The following is a 9329-nucleotide window of genomic DNA, read 5'->3' on the forward strand; positions in this document are numbered from 1 at the left end:
CGGCAAAGGGAGACAATGAGTTTCAACATTTTCTGAGAAGCGACAAAGTGGAGTGTGATTCATAGCACGGCCTCTGATCTGGCCCGCCTGGTTCAAAGCCTAGCTCTGTCACTTATAGCCATAAGTGATTTCAAGCACGTTAGTGAACTTCTGTGTTCCTTGTGGGAAAAACGGGATGATAATAGCATCACTTTATCGGGGCTGTTATGGGGATTAGACAAGTTAAGCCACATAAAGCCCTCAGAACAGTGCTGGGCACGTAGCAAACACTTGAGATGTTAGTTAGTGTTATTACTGACTTTTAGCATTATGCCAGGGATCTTACCTGGGCTGTGACATTAATCCTCAGAACAACCACACAAGGAAGGTTATTATTAAGGACTTGGGGTAAATCATTTCACTGAGACGCAGAGGTTAAAGGACAAACTAAGGGGAAGTGGATGGTGGGATTTAATCCCAGATCTGTTACATCTGCCTCCAAAATCCTAACTCTCTCCCTGACATCAAGCTATCCTTGGCAGGCTCATTCCCCTCCTCCACAGGGGCATGCTGGTTTTCACCCCAGCCCTTGGGTCCACCGAGGACTTCTGGGCATGGGAGAGGCAGGAGGCCAGCGTATAGTAGCATTTACCTGCTACATCCCGCCCGCCTTGGCCAGGCAGGAGCTGCTCTCCGGGATCTGGTTAGCAGCTAATGATCAGTGGGCTCTGGCTGTAATGATCGGATTAGCTGCGCTTTAATCACTGTCTATTGTTTCGGCAGGGAGAGAATTTCACAGCTCATTGACTGCTCTGACTCCTAATCTACACGGAGGAAACAATGTTGCAGCTCATCAAATGCAATCAGCTGCTAATTGAAAGGAAATGGAATTTTACAATTACAGGCCACCTTTCAGTGCTCAGGATTTCTAAGCCTGCTCCCCACCCTCCTTGGCCAGCTCAGCACTGGCAGGAGCTCTTGACAACCTGCTGGAGACATCCCTGAGAACTGCATTTAGGATCTGGCCCAGAGCCGCAGAAAGGGAAGCAGCATCCTTGCCAGTTCCTAGACTGTCCTTCAAGGCTCAGTGCAAAGGGAAGAGGCTGGGGTTGGGCATCCACAGACCTAAGTGCGTGTGCTGGCTCACCTTCCCACCCCACCTGTGACTTGAACAAGGTATGCCCTTGTTCTTCCCCAAGCCCCACTTTCTTTCTCTCCAAAATCAAGATTTAATGATTTCCAAGGTTCTCATTGGGTTTCCCTAGTGGCTTAATGGTAAAGAATCTGCCTGCAATGATGGAGAAATGGGTTCGATCACTGGGTTGGAAAGATTCGCTGGAGAAGGAAATAGCAATCCGCACCAGTATTCTTGCCTGGAAAATCCCATGGACAGAGGAGTCTGGCAGGCTGCAGTTCATGGGGTTGCAAAAGAGTCGGACATGACTGAGCGACGAAAAAACAAAACAACAGAGCTTATTAATTATTAACTCTGAGGATTCTGTTCGCCCTATTCCTGCTACTATTCCCATCCAGTGGACAACATCTAAGTGGACATACTCTTGCTGGCCCAGATATCTGCTTTTGCAAATGCTACCAGGGTTAGTGTCTTAAATCTCCCCCATAGTTTGTGCTGATGAGACTCTAATGGAACAGAAAGCAACTTTGGAAAATATCCTGCTCAGTCTTAGGATCAGACATTGCTCTCCCTGTTCTGAATTTGTTCACTCCCTTGGACCAATATCAATCACAATTAATTCTAGAGACAGTCACACAGATTTTTCTGGGTTCTGTCTTTTTCCCATTGATATTCTATGGAGAAAAGGCTTGGATGAGGGCTACCAGCCAGAAAGAGCATCGCTGCTTCTGACCTTGTCTCATAGCTCCATTTTCAGCTGGCCTTTCCTCTGAGAACAGGACAAGCTAGCATCTGCTTTGAGCTCTGGACTGTGTCATCCCACAATAACACTTGTTCTGTCCTGGAATGTGCCCGACACTCATGTAACCTCTGAGTGCTGTTTTCTCTTGGTTCCCATGATCTGTGGGCTTGTCTGATGAGCTTATCAAACAGACACTAGAGTATCACCACTTTCTTTCAGGCAGATGAGTTATGGTGTGTCTCAAAAAAAAAAAAAAAAAGGCATGATCAAAAATATGTTTTTTATTTGGTCAGAGCTCATTCTCAGTCCCATTTCCCTCCATTTCAGAGCAAAGCTGTAACAGGGTCTTTGGGTCTTAGTCTGACTCGTTGCCTAGCAAGATGGGCTGGTAAGCAGGGGGAAAAAGACAGAATTGTCTGGCCGTATCTCCCCTGTAACAACACTAGAGCAGGCTGGCAGGATGTCTGGTACAGGTGACTTCTGTTATCTTTCTGCGACCCTGGCTCTGGGGAAGGGTAGGCAGAAAATGGACCAAGGCTGGAGTCTGAGTTAAGATTAGGAAAGGGGAGTGTGAAGGAAACTTTGGAGCTCAAGGATCTGCACTGGAATGTGAATAGGACAGAAGCTGGAAGTATGTTGTCTAGTTTGGGGACAGAAATAGAACCACTCAGAGAGATTCCAGCTAGGGAGGGAGGGAGGAGGGGATTCAGGCTGGAGGGGACACGTGTACCTATGGCCGATTCGTATTGATGTACAGCAAAACCCATCACAATATTGTAACATAACTATCCTCCAAGTAAAATAAATTAATTTTTAAAAAGATTCCAGCTATAGCTCCACGAGTTCAGAAACTCACATAGAGAGGAAAAAGTAAACCAGACTAAAGACACTGAGCACATCAGAAATGTCAGAGGGTAGTGAGAAGAAACTGCTTATGCTCGGAGGGCATTTGACACCAGCTACCACTCAGATGTCTGCTCATGTTGGCAGGAAAGTTTTGGCTTTTGCAAGACCTGGAACTGGCTGACCATCGAGAGTAGAGTGGGCACTAGGAAAAATCCCAGTTGAGCAGAAGGTGGCATCCAGAGAGCAGGAAAATAGGCACCCTGTGGTATTCCAGAGACATCGCTGGCATTTGCAGTCATACTCCAGAGCTCCACAACATTTTGACAGGTAAATGGGACAAGTGATATGGGTGCAGAAGCAGGCCTTGATCAGACAGGCAGCCCTGCATGCCTAAGGATTTCTTAATAAAAGTTTTAATTTTTTTAAAAAAAGTACCAAAGGATCAGGAATCTTTTCTTTATAGTGCTTTTAATCTTATCCTGTCTTGATCACAATTCTCTTACGTGGAGAATTTAGCATTAAAATCTCAGCATTAAGTCTGAGATGCATTGAATTTAGAATACTGTTGTTTAATTATTTTAAAAAATGTAATTGGAATATTGTGAGGATACCACATGTTTTTTAGATGAGATAATGCCCATGGATAAATTTATACATGTCTGCTATCAGATTTGGTGTGCCTTCTAGTCAACTTTCTTCAATTTAAGTCTGAAGTTTGCACTAAGGAGTTCATGATCTGAGCCACAGTCAGCTCCCAGTCTTGTTTTTGCTGACTGTATAGAGCTTGTTCATCTTTGGCTGCCAAGATTATAATCAATCTGATTTCAGTACTGACCATCTGGTGATGTCCATGTATAGAGTTATCTCTTGTGTTCTTGGAAGAGGGTGTTTGCTATGACCAATGCATTCTCCTGGCAAAACTCTGTTAACCTTTGCTTGCTTCATTTTGTACTCCAAAGCCAAACTTGCCTGTTACTCCAGGTATCTCTCGACTTCCTACTTCTGCATTCCAGTCCCCTATGATGAAAAGGACATCTTTTTTTTTTTTTTTTTAAGTTTTATGTCATTTCTAGAAGGTCTTGGAGGTCTTCATAGAACCATTCAACTTCACCTTCTTTGCCATTAGTGGTTGGGGCATAGACTTGGACTACTGTGATATTGAAACAACTAAGCCATTCAGGTATGACCTAAATAAAATTCTTTATGATTTTACAGTGTAAGTGACAAATAGATTCAAGGGATTAGATCTGATGGAGTGCTGAAGAACTATGGATGGAGTTTCTTAACACTGTGCTGGAGGCAGTGATCAAAACCATCCCCAAGAAAGAGAAATGCAAAAAGGCAAAATGGTTATTGAGGAGGGCTTACAAATAGCTGAGAAAAGAAGAGAAGCAAAAGGCAAAGGAGAAAAGGAAAGATATACCCATTGGAATAAAGAGTTCCAAAGAAGAGCAAGGAGAGATAAGAAAGCCTTCCTAAGTGAACAATGTAAAGGAATAGAGGTAAACAATAGAATGGGAAAGACTAGAGAGCTCTTCAAGAATATTAGAGATACCAAGGGAATATTTCATGCAAAGATGGGTACAATAAAGGACAGACATTGTATGGACCTAACAGAAGCAGAAGATATTAAAAAATATGCGGCAATCATACACAGAAGAACTACACAAAAAAGATCTTAAAGACCTGGATAAACATGATGGTGTCATCACTCAACTAGAGTCAGACATCCTGGAGTGTGAAGTCTAGTGGGCCATAGGAAGCCTCACTACAAATGAGGCAAGTGGATGCGATGGAATTCCAGCTGAGCTATTCCAAATCCTAAAAGACGATGCTATTAAAGTGCTGCGTTCCATTTGCCAGCAAATTTGAAAAACTCATCAGTGGCCACAGGACTGGAATAGATCAGTTTTCATTCCAATACCAAAGAAGGGCAATGCCAAAGAATGTTCAAACTACCACACAACTCAACTCATTTCACATGCTAGCAAGGTCATGCTTAAAATCCTCCAAGCTAGGCTTCAACATAACATAAACTAAAAGCTTTCAGATATACAAGCTAGATTTAGAAAAGGCAGAAGAACCAGAGATCAAATTGCCAACATCCGTTGGATCATATAAAAAGCAAGAGAATTCCAGGAAAATATCTATTTCTGCTTCATTAACTATGCTAACGGCTTTGACTGTGTGGATCACAATAAACTGTGGAAAATTCTTTAAGAGAGGGGAATACCAGACCATCTTACTTGCCTCCTGCAAAACCTGTATGCAGATCAAGAAGCATAGTTAGAACCAGATGTGGAACAAACGACTGGTTCAAAATTGGGAAAGGAGTACATCAAGGCTGTATATTTTCATGCTGCTTATTTAACTTATATGCAGAATACATCATGTGAAATGCCAGGCTGGATGAAGCACAAGCTGGAATCAAGATTTCTGGGAGAAATATCAATAACCTCAGATATGCAAATGATACCAATCTTATGGCAGAAAATGAAGAAGAACTAAAGAGCCTCTTGATGAAAGTGAAAGAGGAGAGTGAAAAAGTTGGCTTAAAACTCAACATTCAAAAAACAAAGATCACAGCATCTGGTCCCATCACTTCATGGCAAATAGATGGGGAAACAACAGAAACAGTGACAGACTTTATTTTCTTGGGCTTCAAAATCACACCGGATGGTGACTGTAGCCATGAACTAAAAGGACATTTGCTCCTTGGAAGAAAAGCTATAAGCAACCTAGACAGCGTATTAAAAGGCAGAGATATTGTTTTGCTGATAAAGGTCCTTATAGTCAAAGCTATGGTTTTCCCAGTAGTCATGTAAGGATGTGAGAGTTGGACTATAAAGAAGGCTGAGCTCTGAAGAATCGATGCTTTCAACTGTGATGCTGGAGAAGATTCTTGAGTCACTTGGACTGCAATGAGATCAAACCAGTCAATCCTAAAGGAAATCAACCCTGAATATTCATTGGAAGGACTGATGCTGAAGCTGAAGTTCCAGTACTTTGGCCACCTGATGCAAACAGCTGACTCATTGGAAAAGACACTGATGCTGAGAAAGATTGAAGGCAGGAAGAGAAGAGGATGACAGAGGATAAGATGATTGGATGGCATCACTGACTCAATGGACATGAGTTTGAGCACACTTTGTGAGATAGTGAAAGACAAGGAATCCTGGTATGCTGCAGTTCATGAGGTCACAAAGAAGTGGACACAAATGAGTGACTGAACAACAACAACATTTATTCAATAAACACCAATTAAGTAATTTTTACATACTGGGTACACATCAGTGAAAAAAACAGTCAAAAAATTCCCCTGCTCTCTGGAGGTTATATGCTAGATTTAAAAAAGTATTTATTTAAATTAGTTTATCTTCATTTTGCTGTATTTAATAAACCATTTAATATTTTATCTTCTATGAAGAAATAAATATATTTAAATATGTGATGTAAAATTTAGATGTCAGTCTAAAGATGGTGAAGTAGATACAAAGTGGTCAAAAACTTTTAGGGAGTACCTTAAACAATCCTATTAAATTGGTGCAAAAGTAATTGCACTTTCGCATTGTTGAACTTTGCTATTTGATATTGGAATATACTCTTAAATTTGATTATATTATACATCATTTTAGTGTACATTTTTTACTCTATGTTTCTTCTTGCTAATGACTTATGGCCTTCGGTTTATTTTATATTTATTTTAGACTATAGAAATGATGTTAGACAAAAAGCAAATCTGAGTGATTTTTTTTTTTTCAAGTTCAAAGTAGGTCATAAAGCACTGGAGACAACTCACAACATCAACAACGCATTTGGCCAGGAACTGATACTGAATGTATAGTGCAGTGGCAGTTCAAGAAGTTTTGCAAAGGAGATGAGAGCCTTAAAGATGAGGAGCATAGTGGCCAGCCGTTGGAATTTGACAATGAAAAATTGAGAGTAATTATTGAAGCTGATCCTCTTACTACTACACAAGAAGTTGCCAAAGAACTCAATGTCAACCATTCTATGGTTATTTAGCATTTGAAGCAAATTGGAAAGGTGAAAAACCTTGATAAGTGGGTGTCTCATGAGCTGACTTAACTTTTAAAAAAATCTTCATTTTGAAGTGCTGTCTTTTCTTATTCTATGCAACAACAGCAAACCATTTCTTGACATGATGAAAAGTGGATTTTATATGACAATCAACAATGACCAGCCAGTGGTTGGACCAAGAAAAAGCTCCAATGCACTTCCCAAAGCCAAACTTGCACCAAAAAAGTCATCATCACTATTTGGTGGTCTGCTGTGGATCTGGTCCGTCTGAATCCTGGTGAAACCATTACATCTGAGAAGTATGTTCAGCAAATTGATGCACAAAAAATTGCCACACCTACAGCAGGAACTGGTCAATAGAAAGGGCCCAGTTTTTCACCATGACAGCACCCAACCACGCATTGCACAACCAATGTTTCAAAATCTGGGCTACAAAGTTTTGCCTCACCTCCCACTTTCACCTGACCTCTCTTGCCAGCCAACTGACTACTGCTTCCCCAAGCATCTCTTTTGACAATTTTTTTTGGGGGGGGCAGGAAAATACTTCCACAACTAGCAAGAGGCAGAAAATGCTTTCCAAGGGTTCCTCAAATCCTGACTTTTATGCTACAGGAATTAACAAACTTATTTATTGTTGGCAAAATTGTGCTGATTGTAATGGATTCAATTTTGGTTAATAAAGATATGCTTGAGCCTAGTTATGATTTAAAATCCACAGTCTGAAACAGCAATTACTTTTGTACCAATCTAATATTTATCAGAGTTCTCCTGATGACATCTACCAAGCTTACAGCATGGTTCTCTTAGGTTTGCCCTCTCCCTAGATCCAATCAGATCCAAGGATGGTGATCTATGAAGAAGGAGCTCCCTAGAAAGATCTATATGTATGTTAGACCAATTAGCACATTCTATGATTCATTTATTTATTCTTCAGATATTGTCTGAACATGTATTTTATCCCAGACATAGTGCCCAGGATAAATACAAATGTGTATACATAAGACACAGTCTCCTGTATTATAAAATTCAGTCTAGTGAGGGAGGTAAGCTAGCAGAGAAATACTTTTCATAGGGAAAATGCTGTAACAAATATCTATACAGGATGCTATAGAGATGAAGGAGGAGAGAGTAATTCTACTGAAGGAAATGAGGGAAGACTTCACCCAGGTGATAATAATGCTTTAGGGACTAAGGATGAGAAGAAGATTGTAGGCAGTAAGTTGGGCAGCGGTGTTTGTGAAGGAAGCTGGCTATGCTGTCTTAGTGTGGCTAAGATAAGTTAGGGAGTGTTGGGCCAGAATGACTTAACAGAGTAGGGACCAAGTCACTGAGGGCTTTGTAGGCTTTGCTGAAGAGTTTGGCTATATTCTGTGGTACAAGGAGAAAATCCTTGAATGACTTTTGTAGGGGAATATCACAGTTAGATTTGTTTTGGAAGAAGGAGACTACCTTGGTGGCAGAATTGAGAGTGGATTTGGGTTGAATGACAACAGAAGACATTGGCCAATTAGGAAGCTTTAGCACTGAATAAGAAAATGAGGGTCTAGGAAAAGAATTGCAAAATTAATGCTGCACAGGCTGCGGTCTCTAACTGTGGTCCATGATAGACATCATTAATCAATCATGGCACTCCTCCATTGGGTCCAGATGAAATCTCATATCCTACTCAATGAGTCTACAGGGCTGACATCACCAATGGACAAATATATGAAACCTCTTCATAAACTGGGTCTAGGCTGAGCTATTGAGAGTGAAGATGTGGAGCAGAGGAAAGAGGCTGCAAATGCTTATGAAGCCACCCAAACCTTCAAGAGTCTTCTCGTTAAGTTGTCCTAGTTACTGTTAGCCAGATGTGTGATCACATCCTTCAGCACAAATCACTTACAACTGAATGATGCTTTGCAGCTTACAATATAATATTCATATTTTAATTCTCACTCTAACCATGCTAGAAAGGGAGGAAGAGCAAGTTTCACTATCTGTCCTTTACAGCAGGAGAAACTGAGGCTTAGAGCAAGTGCACTCCTTCAGCATTTAGTGTTCTGAAGGCATATTTGTCCCTTCAGCAGGCATTGACCGAGCAACAGTTATCCCCAACTTGTACCACACACTGAGGATATAAGTAGATATGACTTGGTCTTAAGATTTCTTTTTATTGCCCTGTATTGGATTTATCTGAGTGTGTTTGTTTTATACCTTTTTCCAGATTATCAGTTCCCTGAGGGCAAAGTCTCTGGAAAATGTTACTGCACCTAATCACAGCCTGGATGCTGTGCAGGAGAACACTCCAAGTGGCCAGGCATGCGGCCTGGATTTGCCTAACCTTGGCTGGAACTTCAGAGCTCAGGGATTCAGTTGCAGATCAGCTCAGAGGTCTGTTTCTGATTAGCTTGACAGCCATCTTTAATGCCTGCTAGTCATTTAACCTGGCAGAGAGTAAAGGCCTCTCCCCCAAATAGAGTGTAAAACCACAACCACAACCCACAAGACCTTGAGACGTGCAAATCCAGCCATTACCCAATGGCAAGTATGGGAGTGTGCCGGGAGGTGGTTTCTTCCAGATCCTTAAGTCCAGAGTCACTTGGATCA

The 9329-nt window shown here is 41.3% G+C and overlaps 1 long non-coding RNA gene across 1 annotated transcript; it reads left to right on the forward strand.

Annotated features, from left to right (window-relative positions):
• Nucleotides 1-2899: 2899 nt before the first annotated feature.
• On the forward strand, nt 2900-7451 carry LOC132657895 (uncharacterized). Its single transcript, XR_009596685.1, has 3 exons — nt 2900-3029; nt 3759-3882; nt 6466-7451. It is a non-coding gene; the product is annotated as an uncharacterized LOC132657895 (long non-coding RNA).
• The last annotated feature ends 1878 nt before the right edge of the window (nt 7452-9329 follow it).

Source organism: Ovis aries, chromosome 15, assembly GCF_016772045.2.
Source record: "Ovis aries strain OAR_USU_Benz2616 breed Rambouillet chromosome 15, ARS-UI_Ramb_v3.0, whole genome shotgun sequence".
In the NCBI taxonomy this organism is placed as follows: Eukaryota; Metazoa; Chordata; class Mammalia; order Artiodactyla; family Bovidae; genus Ovis; species Ovis aries.